The sequence below is a fragment of the Eubalaena glacialis genome, chromosome 10, assembly GCF_028564815.1.
Source record: "Eubalaena glacialis isolate mEubGla1 chromosome 10, mEubGla1.1.hap2.+ XY, whole genome shotgun sequence".
NCBI lineage: Eukaryota > Metazoa > Chordata > Mammalia > Artiodactyla > Balaenidae > Eubalaena > Eubalaena glacialis.
Genome location: NC_083725.1, coordinates 57363443 through 57387087, shown reverse-complemented (window position 1 = coordinate 57387087; position 23645 = coordinate 57363443). Strand labels below are relative to the sequence as shown.

General features: G+C 41.3%; 1 long non-coding RNA gene across 1 annotated transcript in view; it reads left to right on the top strand.

The window, feature by feature from the left end:
- The window catches only part of LOC133099235 (uncharacterized), a 58149-nt gene extending 34832 nt beyond the window's left edge, over positions 1 to 23317 (top strand). Inside the window, exon 4 of the long non-coding RNA XR_009702308.1 lies at positions 23148 to 23317. This is a non-coding gene — a long non-coding RNA (uncharacterized LOC133099235). The remainder of the gene's footprint in view (positions 1 to 23147) is intronic.
- The last annotated feature ends 328 nt before the right edge of the window (positions 23318 to 23645 follow it).

Here is a 23645-nt window from a genome sequence, read left to right as displayed (position 1 = left end):
AAAGATACTATTGCCAATACTCGTTCACATGGAATGTGATACAAATGAGAAATTGTCAACATACAGGTAGAGCTTAAAACAAAGATGGCAAATAGTATCTTTATCCATTTCAGCATGTCAGTGGTGAGGTTCACATCAAAGTAAAAACTGAAAAGCAAAGTTAATGTTGACTTGGATCTGATAGCTAATTTCTGAGTTCTGCTTTCTAGGCAGTGGTGAACTGGATGGAACTGCTAATGTTGGAAGTGAAACCAGAATATGAGAATGCTCTAGGCTGGTTTGCAGCACAGTGAAAATGGAAGAATAAGAGGTAGAGGCAGCTGCCTAGAGACTCCAAAATGAATACACAGTTCTGAGGAAGAGATTAGGGCAAGTGATTTAGAATTAGGGCTTTGAAAAATAAGGCTCTCATTCATTGAATGCCTATTATGTGCCAGGCCATGGCCTGTAATCCTTACAGGAACAACTTAGGTAGGTATTATTTCCCCATATTACAAATGAGTAACCTGAAGATCAGGGAGTTAAATGACTTGCCAAAGCCACATAGCTATGTAAAAAGTAGAGCAATGACTTAAACTAGATTTTTCAAATCCCAAAGTTGATGTGCTTTCCACTGCACCACACTGTCTTCCTTCCATTTATCACTGTGATTTCTGGACAGTAAACGCTTCTGATGCCAGGGTATGTGGCCACCTAAGTGAAATGTCCAAGCTGAACTGGGTTCAAGGTTTGCTGACCAAATAGGTTTCAAGCCTCGTGCTCACCCCTGTTCCTCCAGCATCCCTTCGGCAGCTCACCTCTACCTCTGTCCGCTGGGGAAAGTATCTTCCAGGTGCTAATAAGAAAGCTACTCTGGCCATAGCATGAGGGGAAGAGGCAGCTCAGCGAAATCACTGCTGAGAGCCTGGGCAGGCTTAGGCCATGTGATCTGAAGAGCTGAAGTGTGCAGCCCACAGAGAGAAAGAATTGGGTAAAATGCAAAATTGAAGAGGAGGATAAGTGTAAGAGGAAAATCCTCCTGACAGAGGTGAATTAGTTATGGGACTAACTCCCCACGGGAAGAGCTGTGGCTCCGTTTTCCAACTCCCGAGCAGAAAAGACGCTGCAGAGGGCAAGGGGGAGACTAGGGGGGAACATCAATGACTAACAGGCACTTTCCACCTCTGAGTTTTATGAAGATGAGTGAAGCACTTTTGAATGGCGGTAGAAATAAAAAAATATAATAAAAATGGAAAGATGGAGTTGACTAAGGCACTGCAAAGATCAAGAGGAATGGAGGCTTTTGGCCCTCATGCTGAGTGAGGAAAATCATTTCTTCCAACCAGGAGATGCAGAGCTGAGCGGTTCAGAGGTTTGAATTCAGAGTTCAGGCTCTTCCACTTGCCAATTTTATGAACCTGAGCCAATTACTTAGCCTTTCTAAGCTGCAAATCAGGAATAATACCCTATTTTATAGGCCACTTCTTCATATAAAAGAAGGCTAACCTCATTGCAGAGGGTTCTTGTGAAATTTGAATGAGAGAACTCATGTTAAAACAGTGCCTAGCACGTGGTAAGCGCTCAATGAATGACACTCATTATTATTGGTCGTGGCTCTGTGTGGAGGGGGAAATATAGCTGGATCATTATTATCAAGGTCAGATTGTAGGGACAATTCCTCCCTTTATTCTTAACAGTGGTGCCTTCTTGGTTTAATTATTTGCTATGCTGTTAGCTCACACCCTCACTACTGACTTGGCTTTCCCTCACAGAGAAGATGAAGCCCAAATATGGTAGATCCCACCTCTCTTCTTTGGCAACCTTGCCTAAGAGAAGCTCAATCCATGTTGGTACTCCATATCATTCAGAGGATAAAGCCATCTCTCCATGGAAGGGTGTTGTGCACAGAAGCTAATACTAATGACATTTTATATTTATTCAAACTTTTACAGTTTACAAAGCACTCTTACCTTAGAAGGGTTACTATCTTCATTTTATAGATGAGGAAACACAGACTTAGAGAGGTGAAGTAATTTGATTAAGGTGACATAGATAATTGGTTGGTGGAACAGGGATCCACACACAGCTTCTCTGACCCCTAGTCTGGAGGTCTTTTGTGCCACAAGATGCTATATAGGACACGAACAGCTAGCAGATTAGAAAGCTAGTTGCTTCCAGTGATAAAACCATTGAATTTAGAACAGGAAGGAACTTTCAGATTACCTAATACTGTGGTTTTTAGACTGTGTCCAGGGAATCTGGTAGGAGGTGGGGAGAGTCAAGCAGGAGGTGGGATTGTATGCAGCTCAGCTTTTATTAATTAAATTTATAACGTTACAATGTACTTTGAATAAATGTTTAAAACATTAAGACTTTCCTTAAAAAAGAAGAAAGTTTGAAAATCCCTGATCTAGTTCAACTGTTTCATTTCTCCAAGTAGGATACTGAGGCCCAGTCTGGTTAAGTAACTTGTCCAAATCTCTTAACTACTCAGGGGTAGGGCTAGAACCAGGACTCCGTCCTTGTCATCTGCTTATTTAATTAGTGTGCCATAAATATCCTCATTCTTCAAATATTTTTCTTTGATTACCTCAAGCAAGTCACTTACTTGTGACAATCAAATCATCAAGAAGAAATTAGCCCTGGGGTTAGTTTCTCCTGACTACTCACTACATGACCTTGGATCAGCCCACTGATCTCTGAACCCTCAGCTTTTCCATAGGTTAAAATGGGATGATAATTCCTGTCTAGGCAGCTCTCAGTGGGAATGTTGTGAGGACTGCAAAAAAGAACATGTGGAGGTCCACAGAGTTCTTGAGGGAGGGAGACTCAGCAAGTTCAATATGGTATTATTTACAAATGCCTACCAAGTATGTCACTGCTTGTAAGCCAGTCTCTGCATTTACCATTCTTATTTATTTGTTGTTCCTCAACTGAGAGGGCAAGATGGTTTATTTTTGTAACCATGTCAAGTACTACTGGTTTGTGAAATAGCCTCAAAAACTTCTTATCACACTGGCTTTCTGATAAGACTTTGTGATTTCTTACTACTTACACGTGGAAAGTAATCTTTTAAGGTTAAATACCTTTCATTCTAGACAAGTTACAGAGGCAGCTGTCACTGCAGGGTTCTCAAAAGCCTGGGGAGCCCAAAGCCAGATGAGATCAAAGGACTTGTGTGCAAGTTACAGGGTTTGGAAGCCTTCCACCTAACTGGCAGTTTCTCCTCTTTCAACAAGGAATACTAAGAAAATACTATCACAGACCTTCAGACTGATCTTGAAAGCAGCCTAATTTACTTGTGACTTTGGCCAAGTTTTTAATCTCTCTGAGCTTGTTTTCTCACTTGTGGAAGGCAGATATTTATTGCCTTCCATTTCCACCTCATAGGGCCATCAAGGATCAAAAGAGAGAGCACAGGGTGGCATGTGAAGTATTTACTAACTAAAAGCTATTTTTAAGAATTTGTAAAATGTTACATTTATTTATAATGTGCATTTTAACTAAGTCCTCTCAATTTGTTAGAAATACCCACTTAGAATGATCAGCCACTCAGGTTGAAGAGAGATGTTTCAATTTATGCTGATGTCTGTGAAGAAAGCAAAGTGTCAATACTGAGCATGGCTGAGTTAGATCTAGGGAGTTATCTCCTTAATTGGCATTATCACAAAACAAGAAATATTTTTATATTTTCAATTAAGAACATTTTAAACTAAAAAAGCAAAAACAAACAAACAAAAAAACAAGAAATGAAACAGATCTTTACCAAAATTCTATCCTGAACCCACCAAATTTCTAACTACCTCTCTTGGAGAATAGCATTTCTATACTTATGCATGTTGATTATTTAAAAAATCTGGACCTAGTTTCCATTATGCAGACAAGCCAGACACAGAAGCCATCCAATATTTTAAGACTACAACGTTTACTAATGGATGTCTGGCTAGAAACAGCGTTGGCAGAATTCTGGCGGAGGCATTTACTCTCACTAATGATGTGGAACAGGGCTGCGTAATCATGTCCGCTTGTATTAAGTCTACCCAAGACTGTCATATTTTACAATGGAACCACAAACAAGCACCACCCCTAAAAGTCTTGGGATTTTCCTGGAAGAGGCATTACATCAGAACTGGTTCAGACCTTCCCAAAGTCATTGCCCCAGCCAGTCATTTCACTTAGGACCTTCTTCACAAAAATGACTTCACAGAGTACAGTGGACATCGGACTGTTTCACACAATGTTTAGAGACATAGACAGTATATCCTATAAATGGACCATCCCAGACCAGGAAAAGTCTATCAGACATTTCCTCAGAAACCACATCAAAGTGCTTCCCTTGCGCATATATTAACAGATCCCTAAGGTAGAAGGACATTCAATCCATTCCCCCAACTCTGCCCCAGGAAAGCTATTGCTAGTTGTGCATTATCGTTGTCTTTCCTAGCTGGACCTGGGATAGAATCATCAGTAGTTATTCATCAATAAGGAAGAAGGACAATGACATTCATTTTGACTGCCTGGACATTGTTACTGTATCATTCTTCTGGGGGAGAGTAATTTCTGTCTATTAACGGAGACAGATTCCTAACTTAGATATGTGAGAAATCATTTGGTATTTAATAGGATTCAAGTCACGCACATAGCCCTAAAAATTATAATCAACAAGGAGCAAGGAAAATGAATAACAGCAAGCCTTTAAAATGGAAATCCTTAGACTAAAGGAGTAGCTTTGTTATCATATTAGTACTACTCAGTATTAAAAATATCAAGATACTGTCATCGGATTTCTTTCCCTTCTACCTAGTTCCTAGACCTCCAAGGAATCTTCATTCTATTTTCTGAAATTAGATGTTGATTCAAAGATTTTAGAAGTAAACCATGAATTGAAGACAGTAAAGAAGCATTAGTTTTTGCAGATTACTATTAAATAACATCTTTATCCCATATTAATAATTTAACCACAGTGTTAGTCACATATTCCAAAGATCTACTTTAGGAATATCCCGTATTATCTGAAACCAAACCTGGTTATTTCAAATGGATTGGAACTTGGCTCTGTGATTTAAAAAGGTCCTATGTCCCCCCTCCTTTCTTCCCTTCCTTCTTTCCATGCTCCCTCCCTCCCTCCCTTCCTTCCTTCTTCCTTCCTTCATTCTTTCCTTCCTTCCCTATGGCCTTATGGCGCTCCTTATCTATATCTAGGGCAATATTTCAGTGGAAGGTGTACCTCAGGAAACAATGTGCTAACATGTTCACATAGTGGCATTGAGACAAAGAGATGTATTTGCAAGGCATGATGCTGTCTGTAGTCATTTGGGCTCCGATACAGCCTCTATCAAGATGTTTGTGCCTTAATTGTTGATGAAGATGTAAAGATTATCCCTTTAATTTTTAACATTGTCAAAGTTAATATATACCATTTACTTTTCGACATTGCCAATGTTAATACAAACCTTTTAATTTTTAACATTTTAAAAGTTAATATAAACTCCATTAATGCTTCTCAGCTGATCAAGCACAGGAATGATTACTATGCACTAGTTGTATCAGTAGTTTTTACAGTAGGGAGCCAGTACATTTTTTTGGTGATGATATTGTCAACAGTCATAATGATATCTACCTATATTTAGATTATTTAAAGTACTATCATCCTCAGTCCCTCTTTGAGACTCTCCCTGGACCACTGCTCATAGCTCCAGGCTTCTTCCCCAATTGCCTCTGTAATCTCATGACCTCTTCTCCATGCTGCTGCTCCCCCAATCCCTGGGCCTTCATTCTTTAGATGTACATCAAATCTATCCTTCATTCTTCCAAGTGTAGTTAACATAGGCTATGATGTGTGGTAGATTTTACTGAGTATATTCATTTCCTAGGGCTGCCATAACAAAGTACCACAAACGGAGTGGCTTACACAATAAAAATTTATTGTCTAAAAGTTCTGGAAGCTAGAAATCTGAAATCGAGGTGTTGACAGTGTTGTTTCTTCTGAGAACTATGAGGGAAGAATCTGTTTGGAGACCTTTCTCCTTGAATTGTAGATGGTCCTATTCTTCCTGTGTCTCAGCGTTGTTTATGCTTTATGCCTAGTTGTGTCCAAACTGCCCCTCTTATAAGGACACCTATCGTATTGGATTAGGGTCCATCCTAATGATCTCATTTTAACTTGATTTCCTCTGTGAAGACCCTATCTCCAAATAAGGTGACCTTCTGAGGTACTAGATGTTAGGACTGCAACATATCTTTTTCTTTATAGTTTTAGTTTTTTATAGTTTTCTTTATAGTTTGTGGGGGACACAATTCCACCCATAACACTAAGTCTTGAAGGTAATACATGGGAATACAGCATAGAAAAGAAAAACTTAAACTGAATCTCAAGTGTCATTGTCATGGAATCCATTGACTATGTTACAGGGTCTGATTCTCTCCTTCGTTCTGTCCAATCTGCTACCATGTTTCTGGGCCCAGCTCATCATCCTAGATGGAAATACTATTATGCACATCTCTCACTTCCTGTGATGGTTAATTTTATGTGTCAAATTGACTGGACCACAGGGTGCCCAGATATTTGGTCAAATATTATTCTGAGTGTTTCTGTGAGGGTGTTTTTGGATGATATTAACATTTAAATCTTATGAGTAAGGCAGGTTGCTTTCTATAATGTGGGTGGGTCCCAGGTGGGTCCCACCCAATCAGTTGAAAACCTAAACAGAACACAAGGCTAGCCCTCCCCTGCCTTTTCCTGTCTGATGGCCTTAGAATGGGAACGTCAGCTCTTCCTGGTTCTATAGCAGCTTCCAGCCTTAAGACGCAAACTAGGACACTGGCTCTGTAGAATGTACACACACACACACACACACACACACACACACCCCATTGGTTCTGTTTTTCTGGAGAACCCTACCTGATACACTCCCTAAGACCTACCTATAAAGAAAAATCACAAATAACATAAGTATCCCTTCACATTCACAACCTATCTGCCACAAAACCAGCCCTTTATCTTACTCAATACAATATCCAGCTCCTCTAATCTTAAGCCTTTACAACAGGGTTATTCTCTTGGGTTTTTTAGTCATCTTTATGACTAAAAATGCTCCCAATTGGTCTCTCCAAGAATAAAGCAAGAGCCTACCCCGAAGACAAAATCCAGCTGCCAATATTAGTGCACCCATGGATTGAGAAATACTGAGGTCCAAACCTACAGCCCTCTGATACGTTCACAAAACTTCTCATATATTCTTTGTGTACACTTCAAGTCACTGAGGACTTTCTCAGGTTCTCCTCATCTAATTTCATCTAAGGTTTTTCATGCAACTAGACAATTCCTTTATCAAACTGTCTTTTATAGTTTAATATTGTATGTGTGTGACTTTGTACAGAATTAGCCTTGTCTAATTAGGACTTAGCACAAAACCCTCCAAAGTTTAAACACATCAGAGCTGAACCAAATCGGACTCTTGAAAGAGTGTTTACAGGTTGGAAGGGGATGAAAAACTCCCCCTGACTCTGTGGCTTGACTTTCATCTTTACTTTGGGTCTCTTTTCCTGATTCTCTGTGTCACCACATCACCTGTTCATGCCTCATCCAAGGCTGTGTGGGTCCACCTTTAAAATTTTCAATGTGGACAAAATTGTTTCCCTTGGCATAACTGAGACAGGCTGGTATTTTCAAGAACAGCTTTACTAAACATGAGGGAAAACAGAAAAGAAATAATTACAGAAAACATACACAGGGTAAAAATAGCCAAATTTCCAACTGCAGGTTTCTGTTTCTAAAAATTCCATTAGAAGTGGGAAAGCTTCAGTGGGCCTCAATCTCGTTTGCCCTTAGTCAACCACATCCCTTAATTTTGCCATATCCTGTCTGGACTCCTCTCTCACCTCCAACACTTCATCAGCCCCTGAGCCCTGCAATCTTGAGCTGCTATTCTGATTTTTTGAATCCACATCTCAAAGAAAGAATACCCAATAGCTTACTTTTTAAATTAGCATTCTCCTAATAAAAATAGCCTGGACTCCCAAAGACCAGTCAAAATGCCTGCTTACAAGAGATTTTCAAGTTTTGAAATTGAAGATCCACTGAGTCTCAAACATTACCTCTTCTCAATACTGATATTAAACCAGCATAAAGCAAAGTGTATTCTAGGAAATGATCCCTGGGATAATGAATATTCTCTACAATGGCAAGTAGGGTTCTGTGGTCAAATACTTTTGAGGAATGTTGGGTTAAATTAAGTTTTGCAGTTTTCTCTACTGCATAATTTCTCAACTCATCATGCAGTCAACAACTATTTACTGAGCACCTATTATGTGCCAGGCACTGCTCTAGGTACTGAGAAAACCTTGGGGAAGAGTGAATAGGACAGGTAAGATCTTTGCCTTGCCTTCATAGAATTCACTTTCTAGGTGGAGTTCACCAAGAAGAGTGAACAAACAAACAAATAAGATTTCGAATAATCTTCACAGCCGAGGACTGTGAAGACCTCAACGGGTGATGTTATAGGGAAGGACTGGAAGTGGGGAACCTGGCAGGCAGAGGGAACAGTGAGTCCACAGACCTAGCAGGACAAAGGAAGGACAAACCTAGCATGTTGGAGGAAGAGAAAAGAGCCTCTGTGGCTGTAGCTGAGAAACTGCAGGTGATGAGGTATGATCTTAGAGAGCACGGTAAGAAGTAAGGTTTGATTGTTGTGCAATGGAAAGCAGTTTGAAGTGTTTTAAGCCTTGGTTCAATCTAATTTACAATTTGGAAAAACAAACAAACCAACAAACAAAGAAACAAACAACCTCTCCTTGGCTGTTGGGTAGAGAATAGAATCTAGAGGACAAGGTTACAAGCGGAAACCAGTTAGGAGGCTCTTGCAGGCTCTTGAGATGATGACGGCGTTGTCAGTGCAGATAGAGAGATTGTGGATGGCTTCAGCACACTTTTGAGTAGAGACAACAAGGCTTCCTGATGGGTTAACATGGGTAATAGGGACCAGAGGGACCAGAGGGACCAGAGGAAGACGGTAATAACTTCCAGCTTTGGGGCTTGAGCAAATAATTACATGTTGGTAATATTGACTGAGCTGGAAAAGACTAGAGAAGCAAAGGCTTAAAGGCATGAAGGAAATAAAGAGATTGTTTTACTCAAGGTAAGTTTAAGATACCTATTACACATGTAAGAGGTGCTATCAAGTAGACAGGTCTTACATATCTGTGAGTCTGGAGCTTAGGAGGAAGGTTTGAGATATAAATTGGGAAATCATTAGCATACAGATGGCATTTAAAGTCCTAGAACTGGATGAGATCACCTAGGGAGAGCTCAGAGAGGAGTTAAGGCTCACAGCCAAGCCCTGAGGCACTTCAAATTTAGAAATCTTGTACAGAGGAGAAGCCAGCAGAAAAGACACGTGCATCAATGACTCTATGAGAGGCAATACAAAAGGCAGTGTTTCCCAAACTTATTCGACCTTGGAACCTTTTGTCACATAGCATCACACAGGCCTAAGGTTCCAAGGACAACCTTTTGGGAAATACTATTCAAACACTTCTAGCGGCACTCCACTGTGGCATAATAGATTAACTTCTAAGGTGACATAGGTAAGTCTTCTCCCTCTAAGCAGAGAGGTGTTTCAATAAAAGCCCATCAGTTCCTAAACAAAACAGTTCCGTGATGATCTAGGCCAAAAAATACACCTACAGGAATCACACAGGTGCCAAAGGCAGTAGAAAGGAAAGGAGGGCTGTTCCACCATTGCTTCATGGAGCCAAACCCCACATGCTGGCAGATTTTAGCCTTTTTACGTTAATAATAGTTATTTTAGTGGAGAAATGAGATTGAAAGTCTGAGGAGAGCACCAGGGAGTAAATGCTCTCTTTTTTTTTTTTTTTGGTGCGCATTATATAACTTTTTTCAGGATACTAGCATTTCGGTGTTTCTATTTATATACACTATACCAGAGTATAATTTGATGCTCTGGAAAGAGTTATTTGAAAGCGTGGAGCCCTAACCACTGGACCAACCAAGGAGTTCCCAAGGAAAGAATTAATTTAGAAAAAGATATATTTCTCTTTTTTCTAGTTACTTTCTTTTGTTTTTGTTATAAGGAATAGAAACTCACTCAGGTATATTATTGGGATCTGAGGCAGCCCTAAGGACAGATTTCTCTCTACAACACATTTTCCCTCCTCTTCTCTCTCTCTCTGTGTCTCTTGTGCTCTCTCTGTCTCTCTGTCTCTCTCTGTGTGTGTCTCTGTCTCTGTGTGTCTGTCTCTGTCTCTCTCTCTCTCACACACACACCCCCCACACACATACCACATACATGTAGGCTCAGAGGATGTATGTTCTTTCTCTCATAGGACCTCTGAGACCTCTCATTTTTTTAGTTAATGCACTGAAAGATCATAATAAAATTCTTTATATTTGCATACCACAATATAAGTGAACCACATATGTTATGAACTGAATGTTTGTGTCCCCACAAAATTCATATATTGAAATCCTAACCCGCAATGTGATGGTATTAGGAGGTGGGGCCTTTGGGAGGTAATTAGGTCATGAGAGTGGAGCCCTCATGAATGGGATTAGTGCTCTTATAAGAAGAAACACAAGAAAGATGATCTTTTTTTAAAAAAAATTATTTATTTATTTAGTTAGTTAGTTGCTCTGGGTCTTAGTTGCGGCAGGTGGGCTTCTTCATTGCGGCATGCATGTGGGATCTAGTTCCCTGACCAGGCATCGAACCTGGGCCCCCTGCATTGGGAGCGCAAAGTCTTGACCACTGCACCACCAGGGAAGTCCCAAGAAAGATGATTTTTCTCTCTCTCTCAGCTGTGTGAGGATACCAGGAGAAAAATAACCATCTGCAAACCAGGAAGAATGTCCTCCCCGGACGTCAGATCTGCCAGGGCCTTGATCTTGGACTTCTAGCCACCAGAACTGTGAGAAATAAAAGTTTGTTGTAAGTCTATAGCCTTATAACATCTCACACTGGCTAAGACAACGCACTTGGTCTTGGAGGTTTGTTTTATGAGGAGACCAAGGTCCAGAGAGGAGAGACACAACCCAGTGCAATGAGCCCTTGATGGGTTTGATAAGCCTGAATTCTGCCCTTCTGTGACTGTTGGCAGGTGGCTTCATCTGGGTCTCAAATTCCTTGTCTGCAAAAGGAGGAGATTGGGTGGAGATAAGATCTTCAAGATACATTTTTCAGCATTCACAGTCTGATTTTATGATTTTGAGATGGAGTGACTTGGCTGAGGTCATACAGCTTGGTGGCTCATGGCGGAATGGGAGCCACATCTTCTATCACCTGTTTTGTTTCATTACAGCAAACGGCGTTTCCACTTAAAAAAATGTGTAAACATCAACTCATTTTTCTCATCTATTTGGATAGCTGTGAAAACACTGCAAGAAGGCAGCATTGTACAGTGAAAAAAGTATAAATTTTGAAACCAATGAGACCTAGGTTTTGATCTAGGTCCACTTTCAGCTCCGTGACCTTGGAGCGGTTACTTAACCCCTCTCAGCCTCAGTTTTGTCATCTGTAAGACAAGTGTATATGACACCTGCCTCACAGGGTTGCTGATCAGATTGAAACTGTGGCTATAAAGCATCACAGCCATAGTAGGTACAAACATTCTGCCTTAGTACATTCAGGCTGCTATTATAGAATACCATAGACTGGGTGGCTTAAACAACAGAAATTTATTTCTCACTGTTTTGGAGGTGGAGAAGTCCAAGATCAAGGCGCCAGCAGATCCAGTGTCCGGTGAGAACCCACTTCCTGATTTGCAGATGGCAGAAGAAAGACTAGCAAGTTCTTGGCCTCTTCTTACAAGTCCCATTATGAGGGCTCCACCCTCATGACCTAATCACCTCCTAAAGGCCCTACTTCCTAATATCATCACATTGGGGGGTTAGGATTTCAACATATGAATTTGGAGAAGACACAAGCATTCAGTTCATAGCATATGCTATCTCATATTTCACATCTCCCTCTTAATTATTTGGGGAGATAAAGAATTATAGCACAGAGTTCATGAAACAGGATGAGGGGGAGGCACGTGGTGGCTTCATTTTATGTATAAGTAATATTTATTAAAGAAATCATTGTAGGGACTTCCCTGGTGGTCCAGTGGTTAAGATTCCACGCTCTCAATGCAGGGGGCCTGGGTTCCATCCCTGTTCAGGGAACTAGATCTCGCATGCCGCAACGAAGATCCTCCATGTCGCAACTAAGACCTGGCGGAGCCAAATAAATAAATAAATAAATATTAAAAAATAAAATTAAAATTAAAAAAAGGAAATCATTGTAGTTCTATCCCTCTTGTTGAGAATCTTCAAAATATTAGTTTGTGTTCCTCCTTTGGAAAGCACACACTGAACGTAATTGAATCTTTCTTGATGATTGAAAATCTTGCCATGTCTTGGGCTTTTTACTCAGAACTTGAATTCAAATTATTCAACTGCCTGGATAAATATGTAGAAGGTGCAAAACTTAGTTTGAATATGTTGAACTCAGGAAATCTTCTAGAATTTTGTTGTTTGTTTTGAACTGAAATCTTTGTTAACAATTTCTTTGTGGTTCAGACTTCTAAATAGCGCAAACATTCCATTTATAGATGAGGATCTTGGATATTGTGTCTGGTTAAACAAATGATCAACAGATTTTTTTTTTTCTTTTCCATTATGGTTTGTCACAGGATATTGAATATAGTTCCCTATGCTATATAGTAGGACCTCTTTTATCCATTCTTTCTTTTTTCTTCTTTCTTTCTCTGTAAACACACATGTACATACATACGTATGATCTACATTTTTCCATACCGCCCGGCTTGTGGGATCTTGGTTCCCCCCACCAGGGATTGAACCCAGGCCCTTGGCAGTGAGAGTGTGGAGTCCTAACCACTGGACTGCCAGGGAATTCCCTGTTTATCCATTCTTATATAATAGTTTGCATCTGCTAATCCCAAACTCCCACTCCATCCCTCCCCCACCCCCTCTCCCCACCTCAGCAACCACAGGGCTGTTCTCTATGTCTGTGAGTCTGTTTCTGTTTCATAGATAAGTTCATTTGTGTCATATTTTAGATTCCACATATAAGTGATATATAGTATTTGCCTTTCTCTTTCTGAATTACTTCACTTAGTATGATAATCTCTAGGTCCATCCATGTTGCTGCAAATGACATTATTTCATTTTTTTTATGGCTGAGTAGTATTCCATTGTGCATATATACCACATCTTCTTTATCCATTCATCCGTTGATGGACATTTAGATTGTTTCCATGTCTTGGCTATCGTGAATAGTGCTGCTATGAGCATAAGGGTGCGTGTATCTTTTTGAATTATAGTTTTGTCCAGATATATGCCCAGCAGTGGGATTGCTGGATCATATGGCAGGCAACTCTATTTTTAGTTTCTTGAGGAACCTCCATACTGTTTTCCATAGTGGCTGCACCAATTTACATTCCTCCCAACACAGATTTTTTTTTTTTTTGGAATGCCTACTTTGTTGAAGGACCTGAACCAGGAATCATTTTGAATGTGAGGAAGTATAAAGATTAGTTTGAGACCTTAAGAAACATATACTGTCATTGGAGAGGCAAAACATAAACTCATGAAAAAGTAACTATAACAAGATCCTGATAAATGAATGAAATCTTTATAAAGAAGTCAGTACTTGAAATGGGACTTGAACTGTGGTTGGATTTGGACCAGCAATGGTCCGTGATAGTGTTGCAGGAAGGGGGACCCCTTCCAGGGCCCGAGAGTGGGCTCTTGTCTAACACTCGGAAATGAATTGTCCGAGGAGACACACGTGCTGACAAAGCAAGAGACTTTATTGGGAAGGGGCTCCCGGGCGGAGAGCAGCAGGGTAAGGGAACCCAGGAGAACTGCTTTGCCACGTGGCTTGCAGTCTCAGGTTTTATGGTGATGGGGTTAGTTTCTGGGTTGTCTCTGGCCAATCACTCTGACTCAGGGTGCTTCCTGGTGGCGCGTGCATCGCTCAGCCAAGGTGGATTCTGGGAGGTTGGTAGGACATATGGACGGGTGTCTCCTCTCTCCTTTTGACCTTTCCCAAATTCTTCTGGTTGTTGGTAGCTTGTTAGTTCCGCGTTCCTTACCAGGACCTCCTGTTGTAAGATAACTCACGCAAGTGGTTACTATGGTGTCTGGCCAGGGTGGGCAGTTTCGGTCAGTGGTTCCCCTAACAATAGGAAGAATGTTTGCTAGGGAAGGGTTTTTAAAGTAGAGAGAATAATTTGAATATATGCACAAGGGGGATGGGAAAGCTTGGGTATATCCAAAGGACCATAGTTGTTCATTTCAGAGAAAATTCAGTCTAATGCAAGATATTTGGTTGGGATTTTCCTAGTTTCTGATACCATGTACTGAAGATATGGATCTCTTGAAAAGTGTTTCTTAGGCCCCTGTAGTTGTGGGAAACTGTGATCTACTGTACATTCTTTTGTAAATTAGTTTATCTCTGTGGGCTGATAATATGTAGGTCCAAGAGAATTCACAGGGCTTCGAATTTGCCCATTGTTAGATGCCTAGACGCATCTCTTAGACACCAGACAGCCCTACCAAGACCCGTTCTCCTTTGTAGAAAAGAACCCTTAGAGCCACAGGATAGGTCCTGGATTTGGATCCCCATTGTCCCTCCTCAAACATCTCAAGCCAGGCATGTGGAGGAGGGAGAGAAACAGGTTTCTCTAATCTCCTCACTTGCCTCACCTGCCTCTTGTTTGCCAGCCAGCCCTGTGCCCACCCCCATCCCACACTGGCTCCATAAAAACAAAGTCAGTTTCTTCAGAGAGGACGATAGCATTTCACCTACCTGGTCAATGGACTTACACACAACTTCTTTTTGAAAGTGGAAATAATAGAAAAGTGGGAAAAAATCTGTGTAAGACCCTGACTTGACTTAGTCAGCTTTGTGGAAGCCATCACTTCCAGAAGAGGTTTAAAAAAAAAAAAAGCATGACATAGCCATGTGTATTCCACATTGAAGTATCTAGGCAGTGAGCCTCTCGTTAAAAATTGCTGGATGGATAACCTCATCAACGTTTCCAAGCCTTGATTGATTCTGAGAAGGAGAGAAAAGAAAGGTTGAGATTCTCAAACTCAGCTTTCCACGTGTAAAGCAAATCTAGACTATGCCAAAGAACATGACCTTTTTGCTTTTTAAGGAAGCATTTTGTCCTGAACACCAAATGAGGAAGGCCCTTGGTCTAAGGCCTCCCTGTCTAAGGCCAAGGTTCCCTTCTAGTCTTCTTTTTTTTTTTTTTTGGTCATTTTCCCATATCTGGCCTCTTTGTTCCTGCCCTCTACCTTCAATCATAATGCAAAACTGCTTCCCGTATAGTGAAAAATTCCTTTCCTAACAAGGCACAGGGCCAAAGTGGCAGAAATGGAAGGGAACTAAGAACTACTGAATTCGCCCTCCTGGCTTTTGAGATAAGGAAAATGAGGCCCAGAAAGATAAAGTGGGCTTGTTGAGTGTAGGGATGGTAAGAATGGAAGGAAGTGGTGGAAGTTTATAAGATTATTCATATAGTGTTTGATGGTTTACAGAGTGCTATCATACATGTGACCTCATAAAACCTGTGATGTAGATGATATTGTTATGTCCATTGTACAGGTGAGGAAGCTGAGACCCAGGGAATTCTCCTATAAGGGGAAAGAGCACATGCCTTTTCATCAGGTCAACTGGCCATGACAAAGCCTAGTGACTCTGCAATACCAAACTCTGCTCTGAAGGGCTAGGCATACGAAGATGAATGACACTGCCCGTGTGCTCATATCTATTAGGAGAAGGTTGTCAGTCTCCCCTAAGGCTGCCCACAGGGCACCCTAATGCTGTCAAAAAATTATCTAAACCCTAGAGGGTCTGAGTCCCATACAGCCATTTGACTCCCTTCTAAACATGGCTACGTGGAAACTTTAGAAAGGAAGGGCCAGTTTTTCTGCAGAGAAATCTACATTTTAAATTGCACAAAATTGAGAGTCTCTGAAATGTGAAAAGTAATAAATTAAAGTTGGCTCAAGATTATAGAGGGATTTGGAGTTTAACTGGAAATAGAGATGAGGTGGGGATGAACTAAGGGCTTTCCGCCCTCTTAACCAATCTTGTACTGTTCTTTGTGAAGTCACCCCCTCTGTGGCCCTGCCTTATCACAGTGACACTGACAAGCATATCTTTTTTTTCCCCTTTTGTTCTTGGTAAAAGAATCGGATCAACAACTAGATCATACCCTTCATGGATGGTGAAAAAAAATCATCTGAAACCTCTGTTCATCTAAGATTAGGGTCAGCAAACGGCTGCCTATAGGCTAAATCCAGCCTGCTGCCTGTTTTTGTAAGCTCATGAGTTAAGAATAGTTATTACGTTTTTTAATGGTTGAAAAGAATCAAAAGAAGAAGAATATTTCATGCCATGTGACTACAATGTTAAATTTAAATTTCAACGGCAATGAAGTTTTATGGCAGCCACTTTTATCATTTGCATTTTGTTTATGGCTGCTTTTGTGCTACAGCAATGGAGCTTGGTAGTTGCAACAGAGACTATATGGCCCTCAGAGCTTAAAATATTTACTATTCAGCCCTTAACAGAAAATCTTTGTCAATCCTTGTCTTAGAGCACTAATCATACTGTATGAGAATTGGTTCTGTTCACATCCATCTCCCATGCTAGACTTTTGAGCTTATGAAAGCCTCCACTTTGCTTAGAATGAGGCTTCACTCCTGGTTGGCCCTCTATAAATATTCGTAGGATGAAAGAGAAAACGAATGAATTCTGTGGGTTTAGGAAATTCAGTTCCCTTTTCTGGGCCTCAATTTCCCCTTTTGTGAAATGAGAGTTGCCTAAGGTGAACTTGGTCCCTTCTAGTTCCAACATTCTATATTTTACATTAAAGTTACTGTAGCCAAAAATCAGTATATCACATTTAGCTCATTGAATCTTATTTTCCCCAACTTTGTGTTTTCCTTTAGTGACCTTCTGAATATTGGTTGGTTTCCCAGGTCTGTCAGTATCATGAAAGGGATGTCCTCACTAGCTAACTTCAGTGGAGCGTCTGATGTCTGTGTGTGTAGTATGTGCATTGCATGTAATGTGAAAATTCATTATAAATCAATAACTTCCTTTCTTCAAGTCTGTTTGTCTTGTATGAGTCTAGTGACACAAACCATTTTGTCATGGCATGGTCACCATTAAGAATCTGAAAAAAAAAAAGGATCCAAATGTGTGGAGTCCAGAGACCACACTGTGGATTTATGGCCACCCCTTCACCTCCATCAAGATACATCTGTGTGATAGGCCCAGAAACTAGCCATCTGCTCTTAGAAATTTTCACTACTTAGAAAAACTTACTACTTGAAAAGTCCTCCTCTAAACCTCACAAGCTCACAGGGCCATGCCCTCAGGTGGTGTTTGGTGGACACCTTCACGCAAAGTTAAGGCCTGATGTGTTATTAATGTGATTTGATTTAAATCTTTATCCTGCACTGTTTCCTCCTAGAAGGGTCAATGCCTCTGTCTAACCCCACCATTGTCAAGGGGACAGAATCTTAGAATTGAGGCACCTGTGACAGGAGGACACATGCTTGCCTGTCACTGGGGCCTGATGAAACTTTCCTGTATGGAAGTCAAGACCAACCCTCATACATTAGGTGAAATTTGTCTTCTGGACTCTTCTGTTCCCTTTTCTACCCCTCCCCCCAGGTTTCTAACACTGTCCACTGTTTATCCTGGGCCTCTACTGTGAGGCAACCAGCGTGGAAAACACTCAAGCTTTCAGTTCAGTATCTCCTTTCCCTTTCTCTTCTAAACAACCAGTGGAGAGGTAGAGTGGAAAAGGGTAAAGCCCTTAGAATCAATTTAGTCTGAGACCCACTTCCTCTACTCATTGGTGGAGCTTCAGTTCCTATTATCTGCTAAATGGAGATAGTACTTATCATCTCCCTCCGCTAATCACCCAGAATCCCTTACAGGCAAAGACCATGCATTATTATTTTTTTTTTCAAATTTATTTTATTTATTTATTTTTGGCTGTGTTGGGTCTTCATTGCTGTGCGTGGGCTTTCTCTAGTTGTGGTGAGCGGGGGCTACTCTTCATTGCGGTGCACGGGCTTCTCATTGCGGTGGCTTTTCGTTGTGGAGCATGGACTCTAGGCACATGGGCTTCAGTAGTTGTGGCACCTGGGCTCAGTAGTTGTGGTTCGCGGGCTCTAGAGCACAGGCTCAATTGTTGTGGCGCACGGGCTTAGTTGCTCCGCGGCATGTAGGATCTTCCTGGACCAGGGATCAAACCCATGTCCCCTGCATTGGCAGGTGGATTCTTAACCACTGAGTCACCAGGGAAGCCCGACCATGCATTATTCATTCTTTTTATCTCACAATCCTCAAGTACATAGCATGCGGCAAATAATTGACATATGCCTCATACAAGCAAAATGGAACTGACTTTACGTATAACCATGCATGATCATGAAATGTGGAGTGTTGGAGCTAACAGGAACTCAAAGACCTATCCAGTTCAACATCACCAAATGAGAGGCAGATGTGCCCCGCCTCCCACTTCTGTGCTAAATGGGCAGAAACTGTCAATGTATTCTTTCCAGCTGAGTGTCTTTCCTGACCTGAGCTTCATAATCTTCAACAAAGCTCTTTGGGAGGTCACTCTCATTGACCATTGGACTCGATTATCACTGGAGGGAAAAAAACCTATATACTCTTCTGAGTTCAACTTCTACCTTAGAAATGAAGAAACTTAGACCTAGAGAGATTATATAATTGGCCAAGGTCACAGAACTAATTGCAGGGTGAGTTGGAGCTAGAATATAGGTCTCCAGATTCTTCATCCAGTGCTCTGTCCACTATATATCAATTAGGTTCTAATGAAAGTCTCAATGCCTTTAAACCAAGGAGTGAGCACTGGGGGATATTTCTAGCAAGGACACATGTTTTGTTTTGCTTCCTTTGTTCCTGTTTTGTTTTGTTTTTTTGGAGATGGGAGGGCAGTTTAGGAGGCAAGTAAATTATTCAACACACTTTCACTGACATTCTCTTCCAGGCAAAGGTGCAGAGAGGCAAAGGTCTCCAGAGAGCTAGTTAGATAAAATGAGGACTCTGCCCAGGCCTTGTAGACCCATAAACAAACAGTGAAAAAAAAAAAAAAAGGCAGGCTGATAAGTGAGCTAACAGAAATATACTTATCTCTGTTAAGGGTCAGGGGGCATGACCACTCAATAAATAGAGAGGTCTAGGAGGGCTTAACTGAGGAAGTAATTTCCGAGCTGACTCTTCCCAAAAAGAGTCAAAGTCAAAGAACGGAAAGGGTGTTCTATCAGAGGGAACTGTGTACACAAAGGCATGAGCTGGAAAGAGCCTGTGCACATAGGGAGACTCACAAAAAGTTTGGCATGGAAAGAACGTTGGATGAGGTGAATTGGAAAGGAGAAGGGAGGGGAATAGGGTGGTGTCAGAAGAGGGATCTGGAGAGATAAGCAAAAGCAGCCTGCTTTGAAAAAGTCTACAAAGGCTGATAACACAGATATATATATATATATATATATATATATATATATATATATATAATTATAGTGCCTGATAGAATGATCCAAGGTTTTTCAGCAGGGGAGCTCAGGGATAATTTCCCACTGGGGGTTAGAGACTATATCCCTGATTAGTCAGGCAGGGTTAGAATTGGTCCTTTTGAACTTTGGGGATTCAAATAGAAGTTAAAGATCTGCAATGTAATTACCTACCCAACTGTGTTCTTTTTGGATCATATCTTTAACTTAATGGTCCAGATCCTAAACCTCAACACACTGCCCAGTGGGGTGCCCATTCCCATTATGTAACATGTTGTCTATTTTGTTCACCCCTCTACCACCAGTGCCTGGCACCTACTAGGTGCCAAATAAATACCTGTGGAATCAGTTTTTTAAATGATGTATTTTTACCAGGGCAAACACGTACTCTAGATTTTTTTCAGAGTATCTTTAAAATATCCTGTCCCTTGGTTGCCATTAGTACAACTGTATCTGTCATGCACCTGGAGTTCTGACTTAGAAAATATGGTAACAGAACCCACAGACACAATATAAGAAAGCTTCATTCTCATTTTCAGAAACTCTCCCTATACCAGCTGGTGTGTTTCGGAGGGAGGTGGGAAGAGAATGTGGTTTTGTGGAGACACTTTTTCTGGCCTGGAGGCTGCAGCCACTCCCTTCTGCATGGTTGGCTGCCCATGTGGGCTCAGACCAGGGCATCCCCTCTGTCTCGTTCTTTGTCCACCGAACACACAGACTTTGGGAATCTTGGATGAAAGTGAAAAGTATTAACATCTTGGAAAGGATGTAGTTGGGTGCTTGTGGCCTTGTTTGGGTCTTTCCAAACAGGTTTCTGGCTGTTCTGTTGGGAGAGGAAAACTTCCACATCTGCAGAGATGAAAGACTATGCTATGTCACAGACTTAGCATCTGCTCCACCCTCCTTGGAATGTAACATTTAATGTGCTTGATTATCATTGTCAAGTGGATCATCAGTGAAAATCATTATCAACCCTATATGTCCCCCCCTTTTTTCTTGTTTCGTTTTAGGTTCAGATGTCAAATTTTCTAGGTACACATAGATTTTTTTAAATATTTAATTAATTAATTTATTTATTTATTTATTTTTGGCGGCGTTGGGTCTTAGTTGTGGCATGATCTTTCATTGCGGCGTGGGCTTCTCTCTAGTTGTGGCACGCAGGCTCCATAAGCACAGGCTCAGTGGTTGTGGTGCGTGGGCTCTGTAGTCGCGGCATGCGGGCCTTGTTGTCCCGTGGCTTGTGGGATCTTAGTTCCCCGACCAGGGATCGAACCCGGGGCCCCTGCATTGGAAGGCGGATTCTTAACCACTGGACCACCAGGGAAGTCCCTAGGTTTTGTTTTGTTTTGTTTTTTTGAGTTAAGGAAGAGGCTTGCATTATATTCTGACTTTTCACAGCCTATCTCTTCCTCTCCTTGAAAATTTTGAATCCCTTCTGTATTTAGAAAACAATAGAGAAGGCTGCCTTTCTTTACCATCCTCCCATTCACCCAAAATAAAAACTTTTAGAATTATCTCCTCCACTTGTCTCACCACTTCATTCCCAAGCCTTCCTAATTCTATCCCCAAATTATTCTCTCATGTATCCCCCTCTTGTCTGAGTCATTCTAACAGCCTCTTAACTGATCTCCCAAACTCCAAGATCCCCTAGTCAGGCCAGCCTCTGCATTGCTTCCTAACCTCCTCCTCTGAAGCCTATGCCGCTCTCCTCCTCCAAAGCCATGGGCAGCTCCTCATCACACAGGGAATAAAATACAAAATCCTGGGTATATTCAAGACCATGCTGAGTCTTGACAATGCTTTATCAGTCAACCTTTGGAAATGAAAAACAAATAGAAGAAAAATTAGTTTATACAATAAACTGGATATATTACATAAAAACTGCTGTCCAAAAATCCACTGCAAATGTGTGTGTATATATACATGTAGATAGATAGATAAACAGATGTGTATATATACACATAGTGTTAGAGTGGTTATTTGGTTTTCTAGGCCAGCTGACGAAAGTCTATTCACTGTAGATAAACTACTAACTGTAACTGTAGATAAACTACTGTGTGTGCTATTAAAACAAATTACCCAACAATTCCAATAAATAAAACAGGAAAGCCACTAAAATTCAAAATTATTTTTAAGAAATATAGCTTGACTACTGGTCGTAAAGGTGACAAGATGGACAGACAAGTCCATTTGTCTTAATAGCTAACTTTTACTGCATGCTTCCAACATGCCAGGTCATGTTCTAAGACCTTTGCAAGCATTAGCGTTACAAATATTTGTTCTCACAACAACCTTATAAAATAGATATTATTTTCTCCATTTAACAAACAAGGAAACTGAGGCACAGGGAAGTTAAATAACTTGCCCAAGGTCACACAGGGAGTGGTAAAGGTAGGATTGAGACAGCTTGGTTCCAAAGTTCCTGCTCTAAATGACAACTCCAGATTAAGAGCCACTGGAGAGTTATCAGGAAGAGTCAGGGCCAGTTAGTTCACAGGGGAGGATACACAGCAAGTGTCTAAAGCCATCAGTAAGTGACTTGCTGGGGACAAGGCTGGGTAGTCAGGATTGGGGACTGGGTATATGATGTTTGGTTGAGGTCATTTTGATGCTAGGGATATTCTGACATTCACACTTAAGTCATTTCTATAAAGAGTAAAGCATTCAGTTTTCAACTTTTAAAAGAGCATCATGTAGTCTGTACAGAAGAAACTCAGTCTAATGTCAGGATGAAGTGAGGGTCAGATGGGGGATTCAAGGAAGGGGCTGAATCAGAGATGTGATGGGAGATGGTAAAGCTTAGAAAAGGGGTAAGGTTGTTAAACATGTTTGTTCATTTAAAAAAAGTGATTGGTTGATATTTAGGGTCACAGAATGTCCATGGTGTCAAAATGGGCTAAACAAAATATTCTGCTTCAAAGAGTGACTTGCAGGAGGAAGAGGTTAAGCAATGAGTGCTAACTGCAGCCTGCCTTGGGCAGAAGCAGAAGGAAGCCTCAGGCCAAGTGATGGGAGGAAAGCTGCCTTCTGTTCTGGTCGTCAGAAGGGGCAAAGAATTAAAACACCACCTTTGCAATGGATGAGTTTACAGAATTACACAAAGTGTGACATGACTGGAAAGATAAGACACATTTTGGAAACATCTTCATGTGTTATCTTTTTGCTTTGGAGTATTTCCCATCGGAAAATCGGGATTATTTGATGAAGTGGCATCACCTCGGGTATACCCATGGATCAAGACAGAGTATTGTGAGAAAACTGGTATATAGAACCAGGTTCAAATCCAGGCTCCATCACTTGCCAGCTGTGTGTCTTCAGGCAAATCTCAACCTCTCTGATCTCAGCTCCTTCTTTCATTGATTAAAAGGGAATAACAACCCTACCTAAGTCTCAGGGTTGTTGTGGGCCTTAAATTGTGCCTCAGCTAGTCAGCAGTCAGTAAATATTCATCAAACGGCAGGAGTGGTTAGTGGGATTACAGCTGAGTCTTTGTTTTACTTCTCTACATTTCTTAAATTTTCATGAGCATATATTGTGTTTGTAATTAGAAACAAAAACAATAAAACATTCTTTTTAAAAGGGACAGCCGGGGCTTCCCTGGTGGCGCAGTGGTTGAGAATCTGCCTGCCAATGCAGGGGACACGGGTTCGAGCCCTGGTCCGGGAAGATCCCACATGCCGCGGAGCAACTGAGCCCGTGAGCCACAACTACTGAGCCTGCGCATCTGGAGCCTGTGCTCCGCAACAAGAGAGGCCGCGATAGTGAGAGGCCCGCGCACCGCGATGAAGAGTGGCCCCCGCTCGCCGCAACTAGAGAAAGCCCTTGCACAGAAACGAAGACCCAACACAGCCAAATAAATAAATAAATAAATAAATAAAAGGGACAGCCATAATTTCTATTTTCACATTTGTTTTTCCACCTTTGTCCCTTTCATGTCTCTTTCTACTGTGTAAAGCTTGGGTCCTCTCTCCACAGCCATATTCAGAGGACTCCATGGGATGCCGGTTATTCTCTGGACTCCTGCAGGGCTTTGCTGGGGTCAGCTCACTGCACCCAGGCCTGCAGGACTTAAACGAGG